At 40.7% G+C, this 6,000-nt stretch overlaps 1 long non-coding RNA gene across 1 annotated transcript; it reads right to left on the reverse strand.

Annotated features, from left to right (window-relative positions):
- Positions 1 to 1,185: 1,185 nt before the first annotated feature.
- On the reverse strand, positions 1,186 to 5,756 carry LOC122560377. Its single transcript, XR_006314726.1, has 2 exons — positions 5,629 to 5,756; positions 1,186 to 1,729 (listed from the first exon to the last, which is right to left on the reverse strand). It is a non-coding gene; the product is annotated as an uncharacterized LOC122560377 (long non-coding RNA).
- Between the last annotated feature and the right edge of the window lie 244 nt (positions 5,757 to 6,000).

Consider the following 6,000-nt stretch of genomic DNA (forward strand, 5'->3'; position numbering starts at 1 on the left):
CTCAGGTATTTCCCCAAGAAAGATGGGAATTGTCAGATATTGTAACCAGCAACTGGGAGCTTCTACAAGAGGTATCCCATAAGTGATATAACCCTAACAGATTATGTCGACTTGAACAAACTGCTTAAGAGAAATTCCAGTTGTGTTATTACAAGAGTTTTATTAAACATGATAGTATAGGATATAAGATTAAGGATTTTGTCATTTACAATTCTTCAAGATGAAGGACGGAAGGATGTAACCCATTTTTGTTGGAGATGTCTTTTGCATAGTTAATATTTGATAGCTGACATTCACTAAAGAGGAAGAAATTGCCTTCAGTGTATATTTGTAATTTGAGCCAGAGGCAGAAGAGCTGGGATATGTGCGGGATTTAATCGTTTCTGTACTTTGCACTAAATCCAAAGGGTGGAAACTAGTAGTGCATTTCGTATTCAAATTGGAGTTTCTAGCTGTTTTTGGTCAGAGGTGGAGGAGTTAGGCAGTGTCTATAAAACTGCTGCTTACATAATCTGACTTGGTCAAATCAGGTAGGTGCATGACCTACTTCTGCATTTTGTTGGAATTATAATATTTCCAATGAAACGAATTCATATATGTCAAAGTTTTCAAACGTTTGTGGACCTGGTCAGAATTACTTCATGGAAGTATCACTTCATGGAATTTTGATTGGGTTTCAATTTGGTGGATTTGGCACAAAGTGGGGTAAATCTGAATGGAAATTGAGTGAGTAGTTGGTAAAAGGTTAAGGTCAATCAATAATGATTTTGAGAAGCACAGGTGATTTCATTTCCAGATGATATCTTGGAACAAAATCACCAGCCCTCTCTCCACAAGACAGAGCAGACGGTTATAGTCTTCAGCATAAATGTGCAGAAACCGAATGCTGAGCTGATGTTATAGATTGATTGTATCATTGGCAACTTCTCAGCTGGCTGCAAGACACGAGACTGACTCTATAGTTTGAAATATGAGATAGCATTTGTCCTCTTTGGGGGTAGGTAATTTGCATTGCTGCAATGCCCTCACTGTACAGACAATAATAACTTGTGTAACATAGTGGTAGAAAAACTCAGTAACATTTTTAGCACATCCTCGTGCCTCTATATCTATCTGTCCACCTCTGCAGCATCAAGTAACTATTGTGGCGTACAGATAAGTACAAGTGTTAAGTGTTGAACAGAGTTTAACCCAGAAACATTCCCCTTTTGTTTAAGTTATATATCCCTCACATCTATTTACCATGCACACACACACAAAGAAAATCCACCTAAACTCTTGTAACCGATTTGTTTGTATCTTTGAAACTTGTAGTTTGAGTGGAAACAGCCATTAAGAAGAGAATGTGCCTCATCAGTGACCTGCGGTCTGATTGGTCCTGCCAGGCAATTGACAGAATCAGTGATCTTTAAACCAGCTCTACAGCAAAGACTTAATCAAGTAACTGCAGTGGCCTTCTGATGGTGATGTGAACTGACTGCCTGATTACCCCGCAGGCTATGACTGGCTCTGCTGTCGAAATTCGAGGAGTTCTCTGAGCTGATCATTCAGGCGAACAGCGCTGCTGAGTTCCGCTCCCTTATCTGCGCGATGGTGAGATGTCCTGTGGGCTCTTGATAAGTGGTGATGTGACCTCTGACATTGATGGAGCACAGTTTAACTTCTGTCATAGGAATCAAAATTGCGACTCACTTTTTTCCCCCGCAGAACACAACTGACAGGCTTATTGCTGTAAATGAAAAATACCACGGAGGTTACATTTTAAAAAGTAATCACTTGTAGTTTGTCAACATTTTATCAAGTTTTATGGAATTCAGATAACTAATAAATCCTTGCAACCAAAAGAAAATCAAATATGGGACTTACGGTGATATTTTCGTGATTTGATAGCTGTGCAATATGGGATCTTAACTTCCAGATCTCAGGAGTTATGGATTTTACTAGACTTTTCAATGTAAAGTTATTGCAGTTTTTAATCAATATGATAGCAGGTTTTGTTCTCTCAAAGCTTTATTTCACCCAGATCAAAGATTGATAAACCAGGGGACCCAATAGATCAGCGCTTCCCGAACCTGTGGGTAATTTTATCAATAGCATAACAATTTTTGATACCTCAATTTATTTCAACCTAATGAAATATGTATGAAGCCAAAAGCTCTGAATAGAGCAGTTCTTCCCAAACTGTGGGTCATGATGTCTTGAAGAGAGTCTACATTGCAGAAGAAGTGGAGATAGAAGTCTTAAAACACATGAGGGTAAATAAATCCCATGGACCTGATGAAGTGTATCCCAGGATTTTGTGGGAGGCTAAGAAGGAAATTGCAGAGTTATTTATATCATTAACAGCCACAGGTAAAGCGTCTGTAGAGTGGAAGGTGGCTAATGTTGTGCGATTATTTAAGAAAGGCTGCAGGGAAATACCTGGGAACTACAGAGCAGTGAGCCTAACATCTGTAGTGGGTAAATTGTTAGAAGGGATTCTGAGAGACAGGATCTACGGTGTTTGGAGAGGCAAGGACTCATTTAGGGTAGTCAGCATAGCTTTGTGTTTGGGAAATCATGCCCCAAGAATTGGATTGAGTTTTTTGAAGGGGTGACCAAGACAATAGAGGAAGGCAATGTGGCAGACATTGTGTACATGGACTTTAGCAAGGCCTTTGACAAGGTGTGGCATGGTAGGTTATTGAATAGGGTTAAATTGCATGAAATCCAGGGAGAGCTGGCCAGTTGGATACAAAATTGGCTTGACAGTGAAAGACAGACGGTGGTAGTAGTAGGGGGTTGTTTTTCAGACTGGAGCCCTGTGACCATAGGGATCAATGCTGGGTCCACTGCTATTCGTCATTTATATAAGTGATTTGGATAAGAATTTAAGAAGTATGGTTAGTAAATTTACAGATGACACCAAGGTTGGTGGTGTAGCAGATAGCGAAGTAGGGAACGCAGCAAGATTTCGATCAACTGGTCCAGTGGGCTCAGGAATGGCAGATGGAATTTAATTTAGATAAATGCAAGGTGTTATACTTCGGTGGGTCAAACCAAGGCAGGACTTACACAGTCAATGGTAGGGCCCTGGGAAGTGTTATAGAACAAAGAGATCTAGTGGTACAGGTTCATAGTGCCTTGAAAGTGGGGTCAGAGGTCAACAGCATGGTGAAGAAGGCTTTCAACATGCTTGCTTTCATCGGTCAGAGCACTGAGTATAGGAGTTGTGATGTCTTGTTGCAGTTGTACAAGATGTTGGTGAGGCCACATTTGGAGTACTGTGTGCAGTTCTGGACACCTTATATAGAAACGATATCATTACACTTGAAAGAGTGCAGAAAATATTTACTAAGATGTTAGACTGGAAGGTTTAAGTTATAAGGCTGGGACGTTTTCCCTGGAGCATAGGGGACTGAGGGGGTGACCTTATAGTGCTTCATAAAATCATGAGGGCATAGTTAAGGTAGATACCCAACAGCCTTTCCCCATGGTAGGGGCATGGGTTTAAGGTGAGAGGGAAGAAATGCAGAAAGATCCAAAGGGGAAATTATTTCATACAGAAGGTGATGAGTGTCTGGAACGGGGTAGCAGTGGAATCAAGTACAATTTTGTCAGTTAAGAAACCTTTAGACAGATACATGGATGGGGTAGGCACTGAAGGATTGGAATAAACACAGGCAAATGGGACTAGTCTAATTATGAAAACTGGGCGGCATGGCCAAGTTGGGCCAAAGGGCTGTTTCCGTGCCGTAGACCGTGCAAACTCTGCCTGTGGTTACAAGATCTGAGTTTGGGGCTACCAGCCTTAAAACAACAATAGCTGCCAAGGAGCACAAACTGATTTTTTACAACTGCTGTTGAATTCATAGGGTGAAGCTAAAATAGTGTCGGTGCAGGGTAGCTAACACAACCCAATACTAACATGATCAATATATAAAAGGTGAATTAACTCATCAAGACTGTCAGAAAATTGTAAGTAACTATTTATATAACAGACTTAGTGGGAACGTGTCCATCAGTGACAGATTGTTTACTGTTTATTACTTGGGGTACTTATTTCACAACCCCAGTCCATAATATTGAGATTAACCTTTTCTCTTTCCATTATCTATCAAGATCCTAATTATTTGTGCAATCTGAATCCAATTCCTGTTGAATGTGAACTTACAGCACTTAAACTTTCCCCATTCTTCATTTGGTTTCAATGCTGCACTATATATAATTTATATCACATATTGCTTTGATCTGTAAGTGTCCTTTCACCATTTCTTAAAACAGGTTCTTGCATGTGCCAGTAATATTTCTGTAAAAGGTACACATTTTCCCACTCCCATCTCACTGACATGGAATTTATTCAGTTATTATAGGTTCATGAATCCCAGAAAATAATCACAATGTTCATTTTCAGAAATTTGCAAGTTTTCAGCCACAATACTGTGTTAACTGCTGAAAAAGATAACGTCTATAAAGCTGCATTGTTTATAAATTTGCAGCAGACCCAGAGAGTCAAAGAGGTTGACAGCACAGAAGAAGAGTGTTCAGCCCGTCAGATCTGCAATTGTTAAAAATAAGCTCCTAATAATTCTAATCCTAATTTCCAGCACTTGGTGTATAGACATGTATGCCGTGGCATCACAAGTGCACATCTAAATTGTAAGTGACATCGTAAGTGCACAATGTTATGAGGGTTTCTGCCTCTCCCACACTTACAGGCAGTGAGTTCCAGACACCCACCACCCTCTGGGTGAAAACATTTTTCTCACTTCTCTAAACCTCCTGCCTCTTACTTTAAATGCCTCCTTTTCCTTCCGGTCTACCCAATCTATATCCATTGTAATTTCATACATCTCAGTCCTATCCCCTCTCAATCTCTAAGGAAAACAATCCAAGTCTATCCAGACTGAAAACACAAAAACAGATGCTGCAAATCACAGCAGGTCAGGCAGCATCCTTGGAGACAGAGCAAGCTAGTGTTTCGAATCTAGATGACTCATCAGGACCCATCTCGACTTGAAACATGAGCTTGCTCTCTCTCCGTGGATGCTACCTGACCCGCTGTGATCTCCAGCACTTTTTGTTTTCAGTACAGATTTCAGCATCTACAGCCATTTGCTTCTACCAAGTCTATCCAATCTCTCTTCATACCCAACATTCACCAGTCCAGGCAACATCCTGGGAAATCTTCTCTGCACCCTCTCCAATGCAATCACATCCCTTTTTATAATGAGGATTCCAGAACTGCACACAATACTCTAGTTGTGGCTTAACCAAATTTTTACACTGATGTACAGGATAACCTCCCTGTTCTTAAACTCTGTGCCTTGGCTAATAAAGGCAAGTAGCCCTTACACCTTCTTAATCACTTTATCTCCCCCATTACCTGAAAGGACCGGTGGACATGTACATCAATGTCCCTCTGCTCCTCAGAGCTTCCCAGGTTCCTACTATTCATCTTTGCCTTGTTTCTCCTGTCCAAGCTCAAGCTCACTGTTACCTAGACTGAATTCTATTTGCCATTGATAGCTCAGCCTGACAACTTCTCAGGCCATCCTTCTCACTATTTACCACCCCAACAAGTTTTCTATTATCTACGAACTTGCTGCTCAGCCATCTTACATTCAAGTCTAAATAGTTTATACAAACCACAAACAGTAAGGGCCCCAACACTGATCCCTGTGGAACTCCACTGGATACAGGCTTCCAGTTACAAAAAACACCCATCTTCCTTTGTTTTCTGCACTTCTGGATTCAATTAGCAAAATTTCCTTGGATCCCATGGGCTCTTAGTTTCACTATCATTCTCCCATGTGGGACCTTATTAAAAGTCTTGCTGAAGTCCAAGTAGACCACATTAAAAACATTGCCCTCATCTGTGTACCTGGTCACCTCTTCAGAAAATTCAATCAAGTTGCTTAGACGTGACCTCCCCTTAACAAAACCATGCTGACAGTTCTTGATTAATCCCTGCATCTCCAAATGCAGATCAATTGTGTCCATTCAGATTTGCTTCTAATT

The sequence above is a fragment of the Chiloscyllium plagiosum genome, chromosome 21 (genome assembly GCF_004010195.1).
Source record: "Chiloscyllium plagiosum isolate BGI_BamShark_2017 chromosome 21, ASM401019v2, whole genome shotgun sequence".
NCBI lineage: Eukaryota > Metazoa > Chordata > Chondrichthyes > Orectolobiformes > Hemiscylliidae > Chiloscyllium > Chiloscyllium plagiosum.